A 24,343-nucleotide genomic window follows, 5' to 3' on the forward strand; every position below is an offset into this window, starting at 1 on the left:
ACCGAGCAAGGCGCTTGTCGCGTAAAGAATTTAAAGCGAAATGCAGGAGAAAACGACGCACGTTTTTACGACCACCTAACAGCACGGGCCATGCGCTTACAACGATCGCACATTTCGCGATATTTTATGTACACGCACTTGTACCAATTTCTTATGCGACTAGTTTTGATTAAAAAAAACTCCGTTTCAAGAACGGGTAACTTACCTTATTCAAATAGAATGCCCGAACATGCCGGTCGACAAAACCAGTCTAAACGACCGAGCAAGGCGCTTGTCGCGTAAAGAATTTAAAGCGAAATGCAGGAGAAAACGACGCACGTTTTTACGACCACCTAACAGCACGGGCCATGCGCTTACAACGATCGCACATTTCGCGATATTTTATGTACAGGCACTTAATCCAATTTCTTATGCGACTAGTTTTAATTAAAAAAAACTCCGTTTCAAGAACGGGTAACTTACCTTATTCAAATAGAATGCCCGAACATGCCGGTCGACAAAACCAGTCTAAACGACCGAGCAAGGCGCTTGTCGCGTAAAGAATTTAAAGCGAAATGCAGGAGAAAACGACGCACGTTTTTACGACCACCTAACAGCACGGGCCATGCGCTTACAACGATCGCACATTTCGCGATATTTTATGTACACGCACTTGTACCAATTTCTTATGCGACTAGTTTTGATTAAAAAAAATCCGTTTCAAGAACGGGTAACTTACCTTATTCAAATAGAATGCCCGAACATGCCGGTCGACAAAACCAGTCTAAACGACCGAGCAAGGCGCTTGTCGTGTAAAGAATTTAAAGCGAAATGCAGGAGAAAACGACGCACGTTTTTACGACCACCTAACAGCACGGGCCATGCGCTTACAACGATCGCACATTTCGCGATATTTTATGTACAGGCACTTAATCCAATTTCTTATGCGACTAGTTTTAATTAAAAAAAACTCCGTTTCAAGAACGGGTAACTTACCTTATTCAAATAGAATGCCCGAACATGCCGGTCGACAAAACCAGTCTAAACGACCGAGCAAGGCGCTTGTCGCGTAAAGAATTTAAAGCGAAATGCAGGAGAAAACGACGCACGTTTTTACGACCACCTAACAGCACGGGCCATGCGCTTACAACGATCGCACATTTCGCGATATTTTATGTACGTGCACTTGTACCAATTCTTATGCGACTAGTTTTAATTAAAAAAAACTCCGTTTCAAGAACGGGTAACTTACCTTATTCAAATAGAATGCCCGAACATGCCGCTCGACAAATCCAGTCTAAACGACCGAGCAAGACGCTTGTCGCGTAAAGAATTTAAAGCGAAATGCAGGAGAAAACGACGCACGTTTTTACGACCACCTAACAGCACGGGCCATGCGCTTACAACGATCGCACATTTCGCGATATTTTATGTACACGCACTTGTACCAATTTCTTATGCGACTTGTTTTGATTAAAAAAAAATCCGTTTCAAGAACGGGTAACTTACCTTATTCAAATAGAATGCCCGAACATGCCGGGCGACAAAACCAGTCTAAACGACCGAGCAAGGCGCTTGTCGCGTAAAGAATTTAAAGCGAAATGCAGGAGAAAACGACGCACGTTTTTACGACCACCTAACAGCACAGGCCATGCGCTTACAACGATCGCACATTTCGCGATATTTTATGTACACGCACTTGTACCAATTTCTTATGCGACTTGTTTTGATTAAAAAAAACTCCGTTTCAAGAACGGGTAACTTACCTTATTCAAATAGAATGCCCGAACATGCCGGCCGACAAAACCAGTCTAAACGACCGAGCAAGGCGCTTGTCGCGTAAAGAATTTAAAGCGAAATGCAGGAGAAAACGACGCACGTTTTTACGACCACCTAACAGCACAGGCCATGCGCTTACAACGATCGCACATTTCGCGATATTTTATGTACAGGCACTTGTACCAATTTCTTATGCGACTAGTTTTGATTAAAAAAAACTCCGTTTCAAGAACGGGTAACTTACCTTATTCAAATAGAATGCCCGAACATGCCGGTCGACAAAACCAGTCTAAACGACCGAGCAAGGCGCTTGTCGCTTAAAGAATTTAAAGCGAAATGCAGGAGAAAACGACGCACGTTTTTACGACCACCTAACAGCACGGGCCATGCGCTTACAACGATCGCACATTTCGCGATATTTTATGTACAGGGACTTAATCCAATTTCTTATGCGACTAGTTTTAATTAAAAAAAACTCCGTTTCAAGAACGGGTAACTTACCTTATTCAAATAGAATGCCCGAACATGCCGGTCGACAAAACCAGTCTAAACGACCGAGCAAGGCGCTTGTCGCGTAAAGAATTTAAAGCGAAATGCAGGAGAAAACGACGCACGTTTTTACGACCACCTAACAGCACGGGCCATGCGCTTACAACGATCGCACATTTCGCGATATTTTATGTACGTGCACTTGTACCAATTCTTATGCGACTAGTTTTAATTAAAAAAAACTCCGTTTCAAGAACGGGTAACTTACCTTATTCAAATAGAATGCCCGAACATGCCGCTCGACAAATCCAGTCTAAACGACCGAGCAAGACGCTTGTCGCGTAAAGAATTTAAAGCGAAATGCAGGAGAAAACGACGCACGTTTTTACGACCACCTAACAGCACGGGCCATGCGCTTACAACGATCGCACATTTCGCGATATTTTATGTACACGCACTTGTACCAATTTCTTATGCGACTTGTTTTGATTAAAAAAAAATCCGTTTCAAGAACGGGTAACTTACCTTATTCAAATAGAATGCCCGAACATGCCGGGCGACAAAACCAGTCTAAACGACCGAGCAAGGCGCTTGTCGCGTAAAGAATTTAAAGCGAAATGCAGGAGAAAACGACGCACGTTTTTACGACCACCTAACAGCACAGGCCATGCGCTTACAACGATCGCCCATTTCGCGATATTTTATGTACACGCACTTGTACCAATTTCTTATGCGACTTGTTTTGATTAAAAAAAACTCCGTTTCAAGAACGGGTAACTTACCTTATTCAAATAGAATGCCCGAACATGCCGGCCGACAAAACCAGTCTAAACGACCGAGCAAGGCGCTTGTCGCGTAAAGAATTTAAAGCGAAATGCAGGAGAAAACGACGCACGTTTTTACGACCACCTAACAGCACAGGCCATGCGCTTACAACGATCGCACATTTCGCGATATTTTATGTACAGGCACTTGTACCAATTTCTTATGCGACTAGTTTTGATTAAAAAAAACTCCGTTTCAAGAACGGGTAACTTACCTTATTCAAATAGAATGCCCGAACATGCCGGTCGACAAAACCAGTCTAAACGACCGAGCAAGGCGCTTGTCGCTTAAAGAATTTAAAGCGAAATGCAGGAGAAAACGACGCACGTTTTTACGACCACCTAACAGCACGGGCCATGCGCTTACAACGATCGCACATTTCGCGATATTTTATGTACAGGCACTTAATCCAATTTCTTATGCGACTAGTTTTAATTAAAAAAAACTCCGTTTCAAGAACGGGTAACTTACCTTATTCAAATAGAATGCCCGAACATGCCGGTCGACAAAACCAGTCTAAACGACCGAGCAAGGCGCTTGTCGCGTAAAGAATTTAAAGCGAAATGCAGGAGAAAACGACGCACGTTTTTACGACCACCTAACAGCACGGGCCATGCGCTTACAACGATCGCACATTTCGCGATATTTTATGTACACGCACTTGTACCAATTTCTTATGCGACTAGTTTTGATTAAAAAAAACTCTGTTTCAAGAACGGGTAACTTACCTTATTCAAATAGAATGCCCGAACATGCCGGGCGACAAAACCAGTCTAAACGACCGAGCAAGGCGCTTGTCGCGTAAAGAATTTAAAGCGAAATGCAGGAGAAAACGACGCACGTTTTTACGACCACCTAACAGTACGAACCTTGTGCTTACAAGGCTCGCCCATTTCGCGATTCAAATTTGCAAAGTAGAGCCAGGCAACTTTATAATTAGCAACATTTGTGTTTAGTATGTAAAAAGGCGTCGACACAAGCTAACGGCGGCCTCCTGTGGCGCACAGGTCGCCGTTAATTAATTACTGCGGCGATAATTAGGGTGTCTGTGAACAGATACCCCGCTTCGAAAAACCGTCAACCTGTACACGGGGTGCGAAGCAACTATTGGAATAAAATGAATTAGCCAATAGCGGCCGCGAACAGAATGACAGACCGCGCGAATTCGATCGGATTCCGCCATTTTTGGGCATCGCTTCTCGGCCCCTAGGGCTAAGATCAAGTGTAGTATCTGTTCTTCTCAGTTGTAATACCTGGGACGCTAGGCATCGCCTAGCTCTTTGTATTATGCGGATTTTTGAATACAGAACGCGGAACTGAAGCTTGCTTCGTCCCGTTCACGGGTTGTCCTGGTATTGCACTACCTCCAGGCTCGGCCCACGATCCTGCTGCGGCAGGATTATCTATTATTACATCACTCTATATATACATAGCTTTTGTCACATTTTCGTTGTTTTCTTAGTTAACTTTTATTACAAATTGGTTGAGTAAGCTTATTTAGCGCTTTCATATCGTCTTAGGCAAAAATTAAACTAAGATTGCATGCACCCTAAGGCGACCGGCATAACTTACCCAGGCAGCAACATGTCCACATTTTTGCACCGATTTAGTCTGCGACTTGATTAAAAAAAACTCCGTTTCAAAAACGGGTAACTTACCTTATTCAAATAGAATGCCCGAACATGCCGGTCGACAAAACCAGTCTAAACGATCGAGCAAGGCGCTTGTCGCGTAAAGAATTTAAAGCGAAATGCAGGAGAAAACGACGCACGTTTTTACGACCACCTAACAGCACAGGCCATGCGCTTACAACGATCGCACATTTCGCGATATTTTATGTACAGGCACTTGTACCAATTTCTTATGCGACTAGTTTTGATTAAAAAAAACTCCGTTTCAAGAACGGGTAACTTACCTTATTCAAATAGAATGCCCGAACATGCCGGTCGACAAAACCAGTCTAAACGACCGAGCAAGGCGCTTGTCGCTTAAAGAATTTAAAGCGAAATGCAGGAGAAAACGACGCACGTTTTTACGACCACCTAACAGCACGGGCCATGCGCTTACAACGATCGCACATTTCGCGATATTTTATGTACAGGCACTTAATCCAATTTCTTATGCGACTAGTTTTAATTAAAAAAAACTCCGTTTCAAGAACGGGTAACTTACCTTATTCAAATAGAATGCCCGAACATGCCGGTCGACAAAACCAGTCTAAACGACCGAGCAAGGCGCTTGTCGCGTAAAGAATTTAAAGCGAAATGCAGGAGAAAACGACGCACGTTTTTACGACCACCTAACAGCACGGGCCATGCGCTTACAACGATCGCACATTTCGCGATATTTTATGTACACGCACTTGTACCAATTTCTTATGCGACTAGTTTTGATTAAAAAAAACTCTGTTTCAAGAACGGGTAACTTACCTTATTCAAATAGAATGCCCGAACATGCCGGGCGACAAAACCAGTCTAAACGACCGAGCAAGGCGCTTGTCGCGTAAAGAATTTAAAGCGAAATGCAGGAGAAAACGACGCACGTTTTTACGACCACCTAACAGTACGAACCTTGTGCTTACAAGGCTCGCCCATTTCGCGATTCAAATTTGCAAAGTAGAGCCAGGCAACTTTATAATTAGCAACATTTGTGTTTAGTATGTAAAAAGGCGTCGACACAAGCTAACGGCGGCCTCCTGTGGCGCACAGGTCGCCGTTAATTAATTACTGCGGCGATAATTAGGGTGTCTGTGAACAGATACCCCGCTTCGAAAAACCGTCAACCTGTACACGGGGTGCGAAGCAACTATTGGAATAAAATGAATTAGCCAATAGCGGCCGCGAACAGAATGACAGACCGCGCGAATTCGATCGGATTCCGCCATTTTTGGGCATCGCTTCTCGGCCCCTAGGGCTAAGATCAAGTGTAGTATCTGTTCTTCTCAGTTGTAATACCTGGGACGCTAGGCATCGCCTAGCTCTTTGTATTATGCGGATTTTTGAATACAGAACGCGGAACTGAAGCTTGCTTCGTCCCGTTCACGGGTTGTCCTGGTATTGCACTACCTCCAGGCTCGGCCCACGATCCTGCTGCGGCAGGATTATCTATTATTACATCACTCTATATATACATAGCTTTTGTCACATTTTCGTTGTTTTCTTAGTTAACTTTTATTACAAATTGGTTGAGTAAGCTTATTTAGCGCTTTCATATCGTCTTAGGCAAAAATTAAACTAAGATTGCATGCACCCTAAGGCGACCGGCATAACTTACCCAGGCAGCAACATGTCCACATTTTTGCACCGATTTAGTCTGCGACATGATTAAAAAAAACTCCGTTTCAAAAACGGGTAACTTACCTTATTCAAATAGAATGCCCGAACATGCCGGTCGACAAAACCAGTCTAAACGATCGAGCAAGGCGCTTGTCGCGTAAAGAATTTAAAGCGAAATGCAGGAGAAAACGACGCACGTTTTTACGACCCCCTAACAGCACAGGCCATGCGCTTACAACGATCGCACATTTCGCGATATTTTATGTACACGAACTTGTACCAAATTCTTATGCGACTAGTTTTGATTAAAAAAAACTCCGTTTCAAGAACGGGTAACTTACCTTATTCAAATAGAATGCCCGAACATGCCGGTCGACAAAACCAGTCTAAACGACCGAGCAAGGCGCTTGTCGCGTAAAGAATTTAAAGCGAAATGCAGGAGAAAACGACGCACGTTTTTACGACCACCTAACAGCACGGGCCATGCGCTTACAACGATCGCACATTTCGCGATATTTTATGTACACGCACTTGTACCAATTTCTTATGCGACTAGTTTTGATTAAAAAAAACTCCGTTTCAAGAACGGGTAACTTACCTTATTCAAATAGAATGCCCGAACATGCCGGTCGACAAAACCAGTCTAAACGACCGAGCAAGGCGCTTGTCGCGTAAAGAATTTAAAGCGAAATGCAGGAGAAAACGACGCACGTTTTTACGACCACCTAACAGCACGGGCCATGCGCTTACAACGATCGCACATTTCGCGATATTTTATGTACAGGCACTTAATCCAATTTCTTATGCGACTAGTTTTAATTAAAAAAAACTCCGTTTCAAGAACGGGTAACTTACCTTATTCAAATAGAATGCCCGAACATGCCGGTCGACAAAACCAGTCTAAACGACCGAGCAAGGCGCTTGTCGCGTAAAGAATTTAAATCGAAATGCAGGAGAAAACGACGCACGTTTTTACGACCACCTAACAGCACGGGCCATGCGCTTACAACGATCGCACATTTCGCGATATTTTATGTACGTGCACTTGTACCAATTCTTATGCGACTAGTTTTGATTAAAAAAAACTCCGTTTCAAGAACGGGTAACTTACCTTATTCAAATAGAATGCCCGAACATGCCGCTCGACAAATCCAGTCTAAACGACCGAGCAAGACGCTTGTCGCGTAAAGAATTTAAAGCGAAATGCAGGAGAAAACGACGCACGTTTTTACGACCACCTAACAGCACGGGCCATGCGCTTACAACGATCGCACATTTCGCGATATTTTATGTACACGCACTTGTACCAATTTCTTATGCGACTTGTTTTGATTAAAAAAAAATCCGTTTCAAGAACGGGTAACTTACCTTATTCAAATAGAATGCCCGAACATGCCGGGCGACAAAACCAGTCTAAACGACCGAGCAAGGCGCTTGTCGCGTAAAGAATTTAAAGCGAAATGCAGGAGAAAACGACGCACGTTTTTACGACCACCTAACAGCACAGGCCATGCGCTTACAACGATCGCCCATTTCGCGATATTTTATGTACACGCACTTGTACCAATTTCTTATGCGACTTGTTTTGATTAAAAAAAACTCCGTTTCAAGAACGGGTAACTTACCTTATTCAAATAGAATGCCCGAACATGCCGGCCGACAAAACCAGTCTAAACGACCGAGCAAGGCGCTTGTCGCGTAAAGAATTTAAAGCGAAATGCAGGAGAAAACGACGCACGTTTTTACGACCACCTAACAGCACAGGCCATGCGCTTACAACGATCGCACATTTCGCGATATTTTATGTACAGGCACTTGTACCAATTTCTTATGCGACTAGTTTTGATTAAAAAAAACTCCGTTTCAAGAACGGGTAACTTACCTTATTCAAATAGAATGCCCGAACATGCCGGTCGACAAAACCAGTCTAAACGACCGAGCAAGGCGCTTGTCGCTTAAAGAATTTAAAGCGAAATGCAGGAGAAAACGACGCACGTTTTTACGACCACCTAACAGCACGGGCCATGCGCTTACAACGATCGCACATTTCGCGATATTTTATGTACACGCACTTGTACCAATTTCTTATGCGACTAGTTTTGATTAAAAAAAACTCCGTTTCAAGAACGGGTAACTTACCTTATTCAAATAGAATGCCCGAACATGCCGGGCGACAAAACCAGTCTAAACGACCGAGCAAGGCGCTTGTCGCGTAAAGAATTTAAAGCGAAATGCAGGAGAAAACGACGCACGTTTTTACGACCACCTAACAGCACGGGCCATGCGCTTACAACGATCGCACATTTCGCGATATTTTATGTACACGCACTTGTACCAATTTCTTATGCGACTAGTTTTGATTAAAAAAAACTCCGTTTCAAGAACGGGTAACTTACCTTATTCAAATAGAATGCCCGAACATGCCGGTCGACAAAACCAGTCTAAACGACCGAGCAAGGCGCTTGACGCCAAAAAGATTAAAAAAAACTCCGTTTCAAGAACGGGTAACTTACCTTATTCAAATAGAATGCCCGAACATGCCGGTCGACAAAACCAGTCTAAACGACCGAGCAAGGCGCTTGTCGCTTAAAGAATTTAAAGCGAAATGCAGGAGAAAACGACGCACGTTTTTACGACCACCTAACAGCACGGGCCATGCGCTTACAACGATCGCACATTTCGCGATATTTTATGTACACGCACTTGTACCAATTTCTTATGCGACTAGTTTTGATTAAAAAAAACTCCGTTTCAAGAACGGGTAACTTACCTTATTCAAATAGAATGCCCGAACATGCCGGTCGACAAAACCAGTCTAAACGACCGAGCAAGGCGCTTGTCGCGTAAAGAATTTAAAGCGAAATGCAGGAGAAAACGACGCACGTTTTTACGACCACCTAACAGCACGGGCCATGCGCTTACAACGATCGCACATTTCGCGATATTTTATGTACAGGCACTTAATCCAATTTCTTATGCGACTAGTTTTAATTAAAAAAAACTCCGTTTCAAGAACGGGTAACTTACCTTATTCAAATAGAATGCCCGAACATGCCGGTCGACAAAACCAGTCTAAACGACCGAGCAAGGCGCTTGTCGCGTAAAGAATTTAAAGCGAAATGCAGGAGAAAACGACGCACGTTTTTACGACCACCTAACAGCACGGGCCATGCGCTTACAACGATCGCACATTTCGCGATATTTTATGTACGTGCACTTGTACCAATTCTTATGCGACTAGTTTTGATTAAAAAAAACTCCGTTTCAAGAACGGGTAACTTACCTTATTCAAATAGAATGCCCGAACATGCCGCTCGACAAATCCAGTCTAAACGACCGAGCAAGACGCTTGTCGCGTAAAGAATTTAAAGCGAAATGCAGGAGAAAACGACGCACGTTTTTACGACCACCTAACAGCACGGGCCATGCGCTTACAACGATCGCACATTTCGCGATATTTTATGTACACGCACTTGTACCAATTTCTTATGCGACTTGTTTTGATTAAAAAAAAATCCGTTTCAAGAACGGGTAACTTACCTTATTCAAATAGAATGCCCGAACATGCCGGGCGACAAAACCAGTCTAAACGACCGAGCAAGGCGCTTGTCGCGTAAAGAATTTAAAGCGAAATGCAGGAGAAAACGACGCACGTTTTTACGACCACCTAACAGCACAGGCCATGCGCTTACAACGATCGCCCATTTCGCGATATTTTATGTACACGCACTTGTACCAATTTCTTATGCGACTTGTTTTGATTAAAAAAAACTCCGTTTCAAGAACGGGTAACTTACCTTATTCAAATAGAATGCCCGAACATGCCGGCCGACAAAACCAGTCTAAACGACCGAGCAAGGCGCTTGTCGCGTAAAGAATTTAAAGCGAAATGCAGGAGAAAACGACGCACGTTTTTACGACCACCTAACAGCACGGGCCATGCGCTTACAACGATCGCACATTTCGCGATATTTTATGTACAGGCACTTAATCCAATTTCTTATGCGACTAGTTTTAATTAAAAAAAACTCCGTTTCAAGAACGGGTAACTTACCTTATTCAAATAGAATGCCCGAACATGCCGGTCGACAAAACCAGTCTAAACGACCGAGCAAGGCGCTTGTCGCGTAAAGAATTTAAAGCGAAATGCAGGAGAAAACGACGCACGTTTTTACGACCACCTAACAGCACGGGCCATGCGCTTACAACGATCGCACATTTCGCGATATTTTATGTACGTGCACTTGTACCAATTCTTATGCGACTAGTTTTGATTAAAAAAAACTCCGTTTCAAGAACGGGTAACTTACCTTATTCAAATAGAATGCCCGAACATGCCGCTCGACAAATCCAGTCTAAACGACCGAGCAAGACGCTTGTCGCGTAAAGAATTTAAAGCGAAATGCAGGAGAAAACGACGCACGTTTTTACGACCACCTAACAGCACGGGCCATGCGCTTACAACGATCGCACATTTCGCGATATTTTATGTACACGCACTTGTACCAATTTCTTATGCGACTTGTTTTGATTAAAAAAAAATCCGTTTCAAGAACGGGTAACTTACCTTATTCAAATAGAATGCCCGAACATGCCGGGCGACAAAACCAGTCTAAACGACCGAGCAAGGCGCTTGTCGCGTAAAGAATTTAAAGCGAAATGCAGGAGAAAACGACGCACGTTTTTACGACCACCTAACAGCACAGGCCATGCGCTTACAACGATCGCCCATTTCGCGATATTTTATGTACACGCACTTGTACCAATTTCTTATGCGACTTGTTTTGATTAAAAAAAACTCCGTTTCAAGAACGGGTAACTTACCTTATTCAAATAGAATGCTCGAACATGCCGGCCGACAAAACCAGTCTAAACGACCGAGCAAGGCGCTTGTCGCGTAAAGAATTTAAAGCGAAATGCAGGAGAAAACGACGCACGTTTTTACGACCACCTAACAGCACAGGCCATGCGCTTACAACGATCGCACATTTCGCGATATTTTATGTACAGGCACTTGTACCAATTTCTTATGCGACTAGTTTTGATTAAAAAAAACTCCGTTTCAAGAACGGGTAACTTACCTTATTCAAATAGAATGCCCGAACATGCCGGTCGACAAAACCAGTCTAAACGACCGAGCAAGGCGCTTGTCGCTTAAAGAATTTAAAGCGAAATGCAGGAGAAAACGACGCACGTTTTTACGACCACCTAACAGCACGGGCCATGCGCTTACAACGATCGCACATTTCGCGATATTTTATGTACAGGCACTTAATCCAATTTCTTATGCGACTAGTTTTAATTAAAAAAAACTCCGTTTCAAGAACGGGTAACTTACCTTATTCAAATAGAATGCCCGAACATGCCGGTCGACAAAACCAGTCTAAACGACCGAGCAAGGCGCTTGTCGCTTAAAGAATTTAAAGCGAAATGCAGGAGAAAACGACGCACGTTTTTACGACCACCTAACAGCACAGGCCATGCGCTTACAACGATCGCACATTTCGCGATATTTTATGTACAGGCACTTAATCCAATTTCTTATGCGACTAGTTTTAATTAAAAAAAACTCCGTTTCAAGAACGGGTAACTTACCTTATTCAAATAGAATGCCCGAACATGCCGGTCGACAAAACCAGTCTAAACGACCGAGCAAGGCGCTTGTCGCTTAAAGAATTTAAAGCGAAATGCAGGAGAAAACGACGCACGTTTTTACGACCACCTAACAGCACAGGCCATGCGCTTACAACGATCGCACATTTCGCGATATTTTATGTACAGGCACTTAATCCAATTTCTTATGCGACTAGTTTTAATTAAAAAAAACTCCGTTTCAAGAACGGGTAACTTACCTTATTCAAATAGAATGCCCGAACATGCCGGTCGACAAAACCAGTCTAAACGACCGAGCAAGGCGCTTGTCGCGTAAAGAATTTAAAGCGAAATGCAGGAGAAAACGACGCACGTTTTTACGACCACCTAACAGCACGGGCCATGCGCTTACAACGATCGCACATTTCGCGATATTTTATGTACGTGCACTTGAACCAATTCTTATGCGACTAGTTTTGATTAAAAAAAACTCCGTTTCAAGAACGGGTAACTTACCTTATTCAAATAGAATGCCCGAACATGCCGCTCGACAAATCCAGTCTAAACGACCGAGCAAGACGCTTGTCGCGTAAAGAATTTAAAGCGAAATGCAGGAGAAAACGACGCACGTTTTTACGACCACCTAACAGCACGGGCCATGCACTTACAACGATCGCACATTTCGCGATATTTTATGTACACGCACTTGTACCAATTTCTTATGCGACTTGTTTTGATTAAAAAAAAATCCGTTTCAAGAACGGGTAACTTACCTTATTCAAATAGAATGCCCGAACATGCCGGGCGACAAAACCAGTCTAAACGACCGAGCAAGGCGCTTGTCGCGTAAAGAATTTAAAGCGAAATGCAGGAGAAAACGACGCACGTTTTTACGACCACCTAACAGCACGGGCCATGCGCTTACAACGATCGCACATTTCGCGATATTTTATGTACAGGCACTTAACCCAATTTCTTATGCGACTAGTTTTAATTAAAAAAAACTCCGTTTCAAGAACGGGTAACTTACCTTATTCAAATAGAATGCCCGAACATGCCGGTCGACAAAACCAGTCTAAACGACCGAGCAAGGCGCTTGTCGCGTAAAGAATTTAAAGCGAAATGCAGGAGAAAACGACGCACGTTTTTACGACCACCTAACAGCACGGGCCATGCGCTTACAACGATCGCACATTTCGCGATATTTTATGTACACGCACTTGTACCAATTTCTTATGCGACTAGTTTTGATTAAAAAAAACTCCGTTTCAAGAACGGGTAACTTACCTTATTCAAATAGAATGCCCGAACATGCCGGTCGACAAAACCAGTCTAAACGACCGAGCAAGGCGCTTGTCGCGTAAAGAATTTAAAGCGAAATGCAGGAGAAAACGACGCACGTTTTTACGACCACCTAACAGCACGGGCCATGCGCTTACAACGATCGCACATTTCGCGATATTTTATGTACAGGCACTTAATCCAATTTCTTATGCGACTAGTTTTAATTAAAAAAAACTCCGTTTCAAGAACGGGTAACTTACCTTATTCAAATAGAATGCCCGAACATGCCGGTCGACAAAACCAGTCTAAACGACCGAGCAAGGCGCTTGTCGCGTAAAGAATTTAAAGCGAAATGCAGGAGAAAACGACGCACGTTTTTACGACCACCTAACAGCACGGGCCATGCGCTTACAACGATCGCACATTTCGCGATATTTTATGTACACGCACTTGTACCAATTTCTTATGCGACTTGTTTTGATTAAAAAAAAATCCGTTTCAAGAACGGGTAACTTACCTTATTCAAATAGAATGCCCGAACATGCCGGGCGACAAAACCAGTCTAAACGACCGAGCAAGGCGCTTGTCGCGTAAAGAATTTAAAGCGAAATGCAGGAGAAAACGACGCACGTTTTTACGACCACCTAACAGCACAGGCCATGCGCTTACAACGATCGCCCATTTCGCGATATTTTATGTACACGCACTTGTACCAATTTCTTATGCGACTTGTTTTGATTAAAAAAAACTCCGTTTCAAGAACGGGTAACTTACCTTATTCAAATAGAATGCCCGAACATGCCGGCCGACAAAACCAGTCTAAACGACCGAGCAAGGCGCTTGTCGCGTAAAGAATTTAAAGCGAAATGCAGGAGAAAACGACGCACGTTTTTACGACCACCTAACAGCACAGGCCATGCGCTTACAACGATCGCACATTTCGCGATATTTTATGTACAGGCACTTGTACCAATTTCTTATGCGACTAGTTTTGATTAAAAAAAACTCCGTTTCAAGAACGGGTAACTTACCTTATTCAAATAGAATGCCCGAACATGCCGGTCGACAAAACCAGTCTAAACGACCGAGCAAGGCGCTTGTCGCTTAAAGAATTTAAAGCGAAATGCAGGAGAAAACGACGCACGTTTTTACGACCACCTAACAGCACGGGCCATGCGCTTACAACGATCGCACATTTCGCGATATTTTATGTACAGGCACTTAATCCAATTTCTTATGCGACTAGTTTTAATTAAAAAAAACTACGTTTCAAGAACGGGTAACTTACCTTATTCAAATAGAATGCCCGAACATGCCGGTCGACAAAACCAGTCTAAACGACCGAGCAAGGCGCTTGTCGCGTAAAGAATTTAAAGCGAAATGCAGGAGAAAACGACGCACGTTTTTACGACCACCTAACAGCACGGGCCATGCGCTTACAACGATCGCACATTTCGCGATATTTTATGTACACGCACTTGTACCAATTTCTTATGCGACTTGTTTTGATTAAAAAAAAATACGTTTCAAGAACGGGTAACTTACCTTATTCAAATAGAATGCCCGAACATGCCGGTCGACAAAACCAGTCTAAACGACCGAGCAAGGCGCTTGTCGCGTAAAGAATTTAAAGCGAAATGCAGGAGAAAACGACGCACGTTTTTACGACCACCTAACAGCACGGGCCATGCGCTTACAACGATCGCACATTTCGCGATATTTTATGTACGTGCACTTGTACCAATTCTTATGCGACTAGTTTTGATTAAAAAAAACTCCGTTTCAAGAACGGGTAACTTACCTTATTCAAATAGAATGCCCGAACATGCCGGTCGACAAAACCAGTCTAAACGATCGAGCAAGGCGCTTGTCGCGTAAAGAATTTAAAGCGAAATGCAGGAGAAAACGACGCACGTTTTTACGACCCCCTAACAGCACAGGCCATGCGCTTACAACGATCGCACATTTCGCGATATTTTATGTACACGAACTTGTACCAAATTCTTATGCGACTAGTTTTGATTAAAAAAAACTCCGTTTCAAGAACGGGTAACTTACCTTATTCAAATAGAATGCCCGAACATGCCGGTCGACAAAACCAGTCTAAACGACCGAGCAAGGCGCTTGTCGCGTAAAGAATTTAAAGCGAAATGCAGGAGAAAACGACGCACGTTTTTACGACCACCTAACAGCACGGGCCATGCGCTTACAACGATCGCACATTTCGCGATATTTTATGTACACGCACTTGTACCAATTTCTTATGCGACTAGTTTTGATTAAAAAAAACTCCGTTTCAAGAACGGGTAACTTACCTTATTCAAATAGAATGCCCGAACATGCCGGTCGACAAAACCAGTCTAAACGACCGAGCAAGGCGCTTGTCGCTTAAAGAATTTAAAGCGAAATGCAGGAGAAAACGACGCACGTTTTTACGACCACCTAACAGTACGAACCTTGTGCTTACAAGGCTCGCCCATTTCGCGATTCAAATTTGCAAAGTAGAGCCAGGCAACTTTATAATTAGCAACATTTGTGTTTAGTATGTAAAAAGGCGTCGACACAAGCTAACGGCGGCCTCCTGTGGCGCACAGGTCGCCGTTAATTAATTACTGCGGCGATAATTAGGGTGGCTGTGAACAGATACCCCGCTTCGAAAAACCGTCAACCTGTACACGGGGTGCGAAGCAACTATTGGAATAAAATGAATTAGCCAATAGCGGCCGCGAACAGAATGACAGACCGCGCGAATTCGATCGGATTCCGCCATTTTTGGGCATCGCTTCTCGGCCCCTAGGGCTAAGATCAAGTGTAGTATCTGTTCTTCTCAGTTGTAATACCTGGGACGCTAGGCATCGCCTAGCTCTTTGTATTATGCGGATTTTTGAATACAGAACGCGGAACTGAAGCTTGCTTCGTCCCGTTCACGGGTTGTCCTGGTATTGCACTACCTCCAGGCTCGGCCCACGATCCTGCTGCGGCAGGATTATCTATTATTACATCACTCTATATATACATAGCTTTTGTCACATTTTCGTTGTTTTCTTAGTTAACTTTTATTACAAATTGGTTGAGTAAGCTTATTTAGCGCTTTCATATCGTCTTAGGCAAAAATAAAACTAAGATTGCATGCACCCTAAGGCGACCGGCATAACTTACCCAGGCAGCAACATGTCCACATTTTTGCACCGATTTAGTCTGCGACTTGATTAAAAAAAACTCCGTTTCAAAAACGGGTAACTTACCTTATTCAAATAGAATGCCCGAACATGCCGGTCGACAAAACCAGTCTAAACGATCGAGCAAGGCGCTTGTCGCGTAAAGAATTTAAAGCGAAATGCAGGAGAAAACGACGCACGTTTTTACGACCCCCTAACAGCACAGGCCATGCGCTTACAACGATCGCACATTTCGCGATATTTTATGTACACGAACTTGTACCAAATTCTTATGCGACTAGTTTTGATTAAAAAAAACTCCGTTTCAAGAACGGGTAACTTACCTTATTCAAATAGAATGCCCGAACATGCCGGTCGACAAAACCAGTCTAAACGACCGAGCAAGGCGCTTGTCGCGTAAAGAATTTAAAGCGAAATGCAGGAGAAAACGACGCACGTTTTTACGACCACCTAACAGCACGGGCCATGCGCTTACAACGATCGCACATTTCGCGATATTTTATGTACACGCACTTGTACCAATTTCTTATGCGACTAGTTTTGATTAAAAAAAACTCCGTTTCAAGAACGGGTAACTTACCTTATTCAAATAGAATGCCCGAACATGCCGGTCGACAAAACCAGTCTAAACGACCGAGCAAGGCGCTTGTCGCGTAAAGAAATTAAAGCGAAATGCAGGAGAAAACGACGCACGTTTTTACGACCACCTAACAGCACGGGCCATGCGCTTACAACGATCGCACATTTCGCGATATTTTATGTACAGGCACTTAATCCAATTTCTTATGCGACTAGTTTTGATTAAAAAAACTCCGTTTCAAGAACGGGTAACTTACCTTATTCAAATAGAATGCCCGAACATGCCGGTCGACAAAACCAGTCTAAACGACCGAGCAAGGCGCTTGTCGCGTAAAGAAATTAAAGCGAAATGCAGGAGAAAACGACGCACGTTTTTACGACCACCTAACAGCACGGGCCATGCGCTTACAACGATCGCACATTTCGCGATATTTTATGTACAGGCACTTAATCCAATTTCTTATGCGACTAGTTTTAATTAAAAAAAACTCCGTTTCAAGAACGGGTAACTTACCTTATTCAAATAGAATGCCCGAACATGCCGGTCGACAAAACCAGTCTAAACGACCGAGCAAGGCGCTTGTCGCGTAAAGAATTTAAAGCGAAATGCAGGAGAAAACGACGCACGTTTTTACGACCACCTAACAGCACGGGCCATGCGCTTACAACGATCGCACATTTCGCGATATTTTATGTACGTGCACTTGTACCAATTCTTATGCGACTAGTTTTGATTAAAAAAAACTCCGTTTCAAGAACGGGTAACTTACCTTATTCAAATAGAATGCCCGAACATGCCGCTCGACAAATCCAGTCTAAATGACCGAGCAAGACGCTTGTCGCGTAAAGAATTTAAAGCGAAATGCAGGAGAAAACGACGCACGTTTTTACGACCACCTAACAGCACGGGCCATGCGCTTACAACGATCGCACATTTCGCGATATTTTATGTACACGCACTTGTACCAATTTCTTATGCGACTTGTTTTGATTAAAAAAAAATCCGTTTCAAGAACGGGTAACTTACCTTATTCAAATAGAATGCCCGAACATGCCGGGCGACAAAACCAGTCTAAACGACCGAGCAAGGCGCTTGTCGCGTAAAGAATTTAAAGCGAAATGCAGGAGAAAACGACGCACGTTTTTACGACCACCTAACAGCACAGGCCATGCGCTTACAACGATCGCCCATTTCGCGATATTTTATGTACACGCACTTGTACCAATTTCTTATGCGACTTGTTTTGATTAAAAAAAACTCCGTTTCAAGAACGGGTAACTTACCTTATTCAAATAGAATGCCCGAACATGCCGGCCGACAAAACCAGTCTAAACGACCGAGCAAGGCGCTTGTCGCGTAAAGAATTTAAAGCGAAATGCAGGAGAAAACGACGCACGTTTTTACGACCACCTAACAGCACAGGCCATGCGCTTACAACGATCGCACATTTCGCGATATTTTATGTACAGGCACTTGTACCAATATCTTATGCGACTAGTTTTGATTAAAAAAAACTCCGTTTCAAGAACGGGTAACTTACCTTATTCAAATAGAATGCCCGAACATGCCGGTCGACAAAACCAGTCTAAACGACCGAGCAAGGCGCTTGTCGCTTAAAGAATTTAAAGCGAAATGCAGGAGAAAACGACGCACGTTTTTACGACCACCTAACAGCACGGGCCATGCGCTTACAACGATCGCACATTTCGCGATATTTTATGTACACGCACTTGTACCAATTTCTTATGCGACTAGTTTTGATTAAAAAAAACTCCGTTTCAAGAACGGGTAACTTACCTTATTCAAATAGAATGCCCGAACATGCCGGGCGACAAAACCAGTCTAAACGACCGAGCAAGGCGCTTGTCGCGTAAAGAATTTAAAGCGAAATGCAGGAAAAATCGACGCACGTTTTTACGACCACCTAACAGTACGAACCTTGTGCTTACAAGGCTCGCCCATTTCGCGATTCAAATTTGCAAAGTAGAGCCAGGCAACTTTATAATTAGCAACATTTGTGTTTAGTATGTAAAAAGGCGTCGACACAAGCTAACGGCGGCCTCCTGTGGCGCACAGGTCGCCGTTAATTAATTACTGCGGCGATAATTAGGGTGGCTGTGAACAGATACCCCGCTTCGAAAAACCGTCAACCTGTACACGGGGTGCGAAGCAACTATTGGAATAAAATGAATTAGCCAATAGCGGCCGCGAACAGAATGACAGACCGCGCGAATTCGATCGGATTCCGCCATTTTTGGGCATCGCTTCTCGGCCCCTAGGGCTAAGATCAAGTGTAGTATCTGTTCTTCTCAGTTGTAATACCTGGGACGCAAGGCATCGCCTAGCTCTTTGTATTTTGCGGATTTTTGAATACAGAACGCGGAACTGAAGCTTGCTTCGTCCCGTTCACGAGTTGTCCTGGTATTGCACTACCTCCAGGCTCGGCCCACGATCCTGCTGCGGCAGGATTATCTATTATTACATCACTCTATATATACATAGCTTTTGTCACATTTTCGTTGTTTTCTTAGTTAACTTTTATTACAAATTGGTTGAGTAAGCTTATTTAGCGCTTTCATATCGTCTTAGGCAAAAATAAAACTAAGATTGCATGCACCCTAAGGCGACCGGCATAACTTACCCAGGCAGCAACATGTCCACATTTTTGCACCTATTTAGTCTGCGACTTGATTAAAAAAAACTCCGTTTCAAAAACGGGTAACTTACCTTATTCAAATAGAATGCCCGAACATGCCGGTCGACAAAACCAGTCTAAACGATCGAGCAAGGCGCTTGTCGCGTAAAGAATTTAAAGCGAAATGCAGGAGAAAACGACGCACGTTTTTACGACCCCCTAACAGCACAGGCCATGCGCTTACAACGATCGCACATTTCGCGATATTTTATGTACACGAACTTGTACCAAATTCTTATGCGACTAGTTTTGATTAAAAAAAACTCCGTTTCAAGAACGGGTAACTTACCTTATTCAAATAGAATGCCCGAACATGCCGGTCGACAAAACCAGTCTAAACGACCGAGCAAGGCGCTTGTCGCGTAAAGAATTTAAAGCGAAATGCAGGAGAAAACGACGCACGTTTTTACGACCACCTAACAGCACGGGCCATGCGCTTACAACGATCGCACATTTCGCGATATTTTATGTACACGCACTTGTACCAATTTCTTATGCGACTAGTTTTGATTAAAAAAAACTCCTTATTTTATTTTATTTGCATTAATTAAAAATAACACAAACGAAAATTATTGCGAGTACACAAAAAAAAATAACGATTCTGTTTAAAAAGGTAAGTTTTCATTAATTTTGTATATTAGTGGTAATTAAAGTTTGGATTGATATAAATACATTTATTAAAACTACAATTAAATTACGAAAAAAATTAGTTTAGAAAAGAAAAAAAAACATTTATTTATTTTTAAGGATTTTTGAAAATTAATTTGTTTCTGTTGTCATTAAAGCTAGTTTGAAGAGCTGTTTAAGGAAAACTATGTGTATACAAAAATATACAACAATATTACGGTTTAAAACATACAATTACATTTACTAAAAAAAAAGACAAGTTACAACGATAAATTAGTAAATATTTACAATTTTAAATGGTTAATATGTACATCTAAATTATAAAGCAATTGAAAAGTATATATTCTTTAAGGAAGTTATGTTTATATAGAAGATATACAGTACAAAATTATAGTTTATAAATATACAAAAAATTATTTATTTGAGGATAATTTAATTATTTTGTCGCTAGTAGTGTACGAAACTTTATGTTGCCATGGCAAAAAGCACATGTTTAAAAAAAATTGTTTTTGGTTAAAAATTTGGTCAATTTTGAGTTTAAGAATTGGTTTTCATGTACTAAATATATTACTTAATGTTTATTAGTTGTACTGTTATAATTATTGGTGTATTTTAGCAGTTTTAATAGATTGATTTGATAAATTTTAAATAATAATGTTATTTTAAATTTATTTAGTTGAAATTGGATTTTTTAAATTGTTTTACTTGGGGTTATAGAAAGGTATTATTGCTTATTAACAGTGATGACATGTTTTGGATTATATTTGGGTAGTTATTATGTATAAATTAAAAATTAATCTGTTTTAAGTGTTAAAATTTATTTTTGCAATTATTTTTAGGTCAGAGTAATTTATTAGGTAACTGCTGAGTTATGTTCAAATGATGTTATGCATTCCGTGATGATGTGGGAATATAAGCTTTGATTTTTGCTGTTTTCAAGGGTGAGTTGGGAGTATAAAGTTTTTTTAATAGAGGATAGAATAGTTGGTATAGAAAAGTTTAATTTTTTATGGCAAATTTGGTTTCTTTGTTTCCAGATTTTTTGATGTAAAATTGAAATAAGAAGAATATAGTGATCAAGATATAAGGGTGAGATTGAAGATGGTGGAACTAAATTTAAATGGTCGGAATTATCAAAAATATTGTGATCTTGGCCAGATAGAAAGGTAAATATGTTATTAGTTAAAGTAAGTAAAGGTTGGATTTGTTTACAAGCATGAAAAGTGTGAAAAGAAGTTTCGTACGCGGCTTTGTTGCAAAACAGGCAATGTGAGTTGTTGTCTAAATTAAAATGCATGTATGTAGATTTGAGTGGTAATATGTTATGTATAAGCTTAAAGTTAAATGTTTTGGTGCTGTTTGTTAAAATTTTACTGTGTATATTTGACCATGGAATTGTAGATTTGGTTGTGGGTGTTACGATTGTTTTATATAGTTTGTTTATGTTTCCTGATAGCAGTTGTTTTGAAGTTATGTTGTATTTGTTTATAATTGTGATGTAATGTAAATAGTTTTTGTTTGTGTTGTCAATATGTGGTATTGTGTTAAGTGGTAAGATGTTGTGTAGTTTGGAAAGTGTGTGTCCTATGTGATATTCTATGAGAGTGTCCTGTATGGTTGGTGGGCTTGCATTTAATCTGTATTTGGTGTGTGAAAAAAGTGGTCTTATGTAAAAAAGGTCTGCGTATGTTTGTATGTCTGGAAATGAATAGCCTCCGAATGCCTGTGGTAGTGTCAGTGTTTTATATGTGATATTTGTGTGTGTTTTTCCTAGTGCATATGTAAGAAATGTGTTGTTTATTTTTGATATGATATGTTGTGGTATAGGGTATGTGCTGGCCATTGCTCGAATGTGGGGCAGTAGTTTTGTTTTTGTTAATATTGTTTTATGTTCAAGTGTAGTATAATGTTGTTTTAAATTCTCGTGTTCTGTTGTAATTTTGTTATATGTTGTGTTCCATGATTTGTGAATTTGTGTAGGTATGCCTATTGGTATGTTAAGTGGTGAAATGTGTGTGTAATTAGGGTTTATGTTTTGTGGTATATTCTGTGTTTTAATATTGCGGTTAGTAATTAATGTATTTGTTTTGTTGTGATTGAGTGTAAGTCCAGATGCATGTTCGAATAATTGTAGTGTTTTAAAAGCTGAGTGTATTGATTGAGGTGTGGACAGTGTGAGGGTTATGTCATCTGCATATGAAATTGTTTTGATAATATTTTGTCCTGTTATGTGTATTCCTTTAATTGTGTTATCTGCGTCTATTTGTTGTATAAGTGGTTCAATTGAAAGTGTGAATAGGTGTAAGCTTAGTGAGTCTCCTTGTCGAATTCCTTTTTTGATGTGTACTGGTGGAGTGATATGTTTGTTAATGAGAATGTGTGATGTGGCGTCTGTATTGAGTGATTTAATAATGTTAATGAATGTGATTGGAAAGTTAAATTTGGCAAGTGTGTCTAGTAGGTATGTGTGGCTTATTGAATCAAATGCTTTTTTAAAATCTAGTGATATGATATGGTATTGTTTATGTCGTGTTGTGGATAAATTGTATATGTCCCTCAGCAACAAGCTTGCGCCTGCTGCTGATTTGTTTTGTTGTGCAAATTGTGTGTGTGATAGTAAGGTGTTAGTGATATTTTTCAGTCTGTTGGCCAAAATGCGAGTGAAAATTTTGATGTCAGTGTTTAGTAATGATATTGGTCTATAGTTTTCTAAAAGTGATTTTGATTTGTGTTTGTGTATTAATGTTATAGTGCCTGTTTTAAATTGTTGCGGTATGGTGCCTGTTGTTAAAAAATTGTTATATAGTTTGAGTAATGTATTTTGAAGTGTGTCTGAGTGTGTTTTGTAGAGTTCGTATGATAGTCCGTCAGGCCCAGGTGTCTTTTGTGGTGAAAGTGATTTTATTGTGTTTAATAGTTCTGTTTTTGTAATGGGTGTTGTTAATGAGATTTGTTGTTTTGTGGTGAGTTGTGGTAATGTATTTGAGTGAAAAATGTGATTTGTGTCAGTGTATGTGTTGTTGTATAAGTTAGTGTAATATTGTTGTGTTATATTGATCAATTGTTTTGTTGTAGAATATGGTAAGAAGTATTTGTTATAAAGTTCTGGTATTTGTGTTTGAGTAATGTGGGTTTTAATTTGTTTGTAAATGTATTTATCAGGTGCATGTTTGTATTGGTTATTTAAAATGGTATTGAATATTTTTTGTTTTGTATGTTGTTTAATCTTTTTAGCCAAATTATTTTTTGATGTTTGATATGTTTTGTAATGTTGTGGTGTTGGGTTATGTTGTAAGTTTTCTTTTGCTGTGTTCATGTTATGGGTAAGTGTTTGTATGTTGTCAGTCTGTCTGTTTTTGATCAAAATTGAATGTTTTATGTTTAGGTGTTTGATATGTCTTTTAATATTATTCCAGTTTGTGTTTATGTTTTGTGTTGTGTTGTTCCAATGTGGTAATTTATGTGCTAGTGTGTGTGAAAAGTCTGCATCGTGATAAGTGTTTGTGTTGTTTTTCCAAAATCCTTTTCCTTTTTTAATGATGTGTGTGTTTGTGAGTGTAAATGTAAGTGTGACAATGTCATGGTCTGAAAGTGGAAATGGCTGTATTTTATGTTCGAGTGGTGTTATTTCTGGTGTAATGTATATTCTATCTAGTCTGGACTGCATGTTGTGTCCGGTGTATGTATATTGTTGTTTGTGAGGATGTAGTTTTCTAAATGAGTCATAAAGTTCGAAAAGTTGTTGAAATGTTTGTATTGATTTATTTTGTGTGTTATGTGTTAATGGAGGTGTTCTGTCAGTTTGTGTGTTTTCGATGTTATTATAGTCACCCGCCATTATGGTTGGGTAAGGTGATGAGGTGAGGTGTAGTATTGAGTTGAAAAATTTTATGTTATCAGTTGAATTTTGGTGTGATGAAACTGGTGCGTATATGTTTATTATATGAATTGTATGTGTATGTGTGTTAATATCTAATGAAATTGTCCGTCCGTCTGTTGTGTAGTGTATGTTTGATGGTGTGATAGTTTTAGTGTTAAA

The 24,343-nt window shown here is 41.1% G+C and overlaps 4 non-coding genes across 4 annotated transcripts; all 4 read left to right on the forward strand.

The window, feature by feature from the left end:
- Nucleotides 1-4,263: 4,263 nt before the first annotated feature.
- On the forward strand, nt 4,264-4,458 carry LOC145757237 (U2 spliceosomal RNA). The gene has a single exon (XR_014285292.1). It is a non-coding gene; the product is annotated as a U2 spliceosomal RNA (small nuclear RNA).
- Nucleotides 4,459-5,964: 1,506 nt separating this feature from the next.
- On the forward strand, nt 5,965-6,159 carry LOC145757238 (U2 spliceosomal RNA). Its single transcript, XR_014285293.1, has one exon. It is a non-coding gene; the product is annotated as a U2 spliceosomal RNA (small nuclear RNA).
- A 9,842-nt stretch (nt 6,160-16,001) lies between these two features.
- On the forward strand, nt 16,002-16,196 carry LOC145757239 (U2 spliceosomal RNA). The gene has a single exon (XR_014285294.1). It is a non-coding gene; the product is annotated as a U2 spliceosomal RNA (small nuclear RNA).
- Nucleotides 16,197-19,242: 3,046 nt separating this feature from the next.
- LOC145757248 (U2 spliceosomal RNA) lies at nt 19,243-19,437 on the forward strand. The gene has a single exon (XR_014285302.1). It is a non-coding gene; the product is annotated as a U2 spliceosomal RNA (small nuclear RNA).
- The last annotated feature ends 4,906 nt before the right edge of the window (nt 19,438-24,343 follow it).

Source organism: Corella eumyota, chromosome 6 (assembly GCF_963082875.1).
Source record: "Corella eumyota chromosome 6, kaCorEumy4.1, whole genome shotgun sequence".
In the NCBI taxonomy this organism is placed as follows: Eukaryota; Metazoa; Chordata; class Ascidiacea; order Phlebobranchia; family Corellidae; genus Corella; species Corella eumyota.